The sequence below is a fragment of the Oncorhynchus masou genome, unplaced genomic scaffold (genome assembly GCF_036934945.1).
Source record: "Oncorhynchus masou masou isolate Uvic2021 unplaced genomic scaffold, UVic_Omas_1.1 unplaced_scaffold_1077, whole genome shotgun sequence".
Taxonomy (NCBI): Eukaryota; Metazoa; Chordata; class Actinopteri; order Salmoniformes; family Salmonidae; genus Oncorhynchus; species Oncorhynchus masou.
Window position 1 is genome coordinate 75001 of NW_027000482.1, and position 1497 is coordinate 76497.

Sequence of the window (1497 nt, forward strand, 5' to 3'; positions counted from 1 at the left end):
ACTAGTCCACATAGAAACCCCTTGAGAAGCAGACTGTCTACTAGTCCACATAGAAACCCCTTGAGAAGCAGACTGTCGACTAGTCCACATAGAAACCCCTTGAGAAGCAGACTCAGTCTACTAGTCCACATAGAAACCCCTTGAGAAGCAGACTCAGTCTACTAGTCCACATAGAAACCCCTTGAGAAGCAGACTGTCTACTAGTCCACATAGAAACCCCTTGAGAAGCAGACTGTCTACTAGTCCACATAGAAACCCCTTGAGAAGCAGACTGTCTACTAGTCCACATAGAAACCCCTTGAGAAGCAGACTCAGTCTACTAGTCCACATATAAACCCCTTGAGAAGCAGACTGTCTACTAGTCCACATAGAAACCCCTTGAGAAGCAGACTGTCTACTAGTCCACATAGAAACCCCTTGAGAAGCAGACTGTCTACTAGTCCACATAGAAACCCCTTGAGAAGCAGACTGTCTACTAGTCCACATAGAAACCCCTTGAGAAGCAGACTGTCTACTAGTCCTAGACTAGTAGAGTGGGCAGGGCTGCTGAGTGGGCAGGGCCCCCTGGGGCTGAGGGGTGGGCAGGGCCCCCTGGGGCTGAGGGGTGGGCAGGGCTCCCTAGGGCTGAGGGGTGGGCAGGGCTCCCTAGGGCTGCTGAGTGGGCAGGGCCCCCTGGGGCTGAGGGGTGGGCAGGGCCCTCTGGGACTGAGGGGTGGGCAGGGCCCCCTGGGACTGAGGGGTGGGCAGGGCCCCATGGGGCTGAGGGGTGGGCAGGGCTCCCTAGGGCTGCTGAGTGGGCAGGGCCCCCTGGGGCTGAGGGGTGGGCAGGGCTCCCTGGGACTGAGGGGTGGGCAGGGCCCCCTGGGGCTGCTGAGTGGGCAGGGCCCCCTGGGGCTGAGGGGTGGGCAGGGCTCCCTGGGACTGAGGGGTGGGCAGGGCCCCCTGGGGCTGAGGGGTGGGCAGGGCCCCCTGGGGCTGAGGGGTGGGCAGGGCCCCCTGGGGCTGAGGGGTGGGCAGGGCCCCCTGGGGCTGAGGGGTGGGCAGGGCCCCCTGGGGCTGAGGGGCCTAGAGGAGAGATGGAGAGCAGAAGGTAGGAAATAATGTCCCTCTGCCAGCCTGTAATGGTCTGTCTCTCTGCCAGTCTGTAATGATCTGTCCCTCTTTCCGTTTGTAGCGGTCTGTCCCTCTTTCAGTCTGTAGCAGTCTGTCTCTCTGCCAGTCTGTAACAGTCTGTCTCTCTACCAGTCTGTAACGGTCTGTCTCTCTGCCAGTCTGTAACGGTCTGTCTCTCTGCCAGTCTGTAACGGTCTGTCTCTCTGCCAGTCTGTAATGGTCTGTCCCTCTTTCCGTTTGTAGCGGTCTGTCTCTCTGCCAGTCTGTAACAGTCTGTCTCTCTGCCAGTCTGTAATGGTCTGTCTCTCTGCCAGTCTGTAACGGTCTGTCTCTCTGCCAGTCTGTAGCAGTCTATCTCTCTGCCAGTCTGTAACGGTCTGTTTC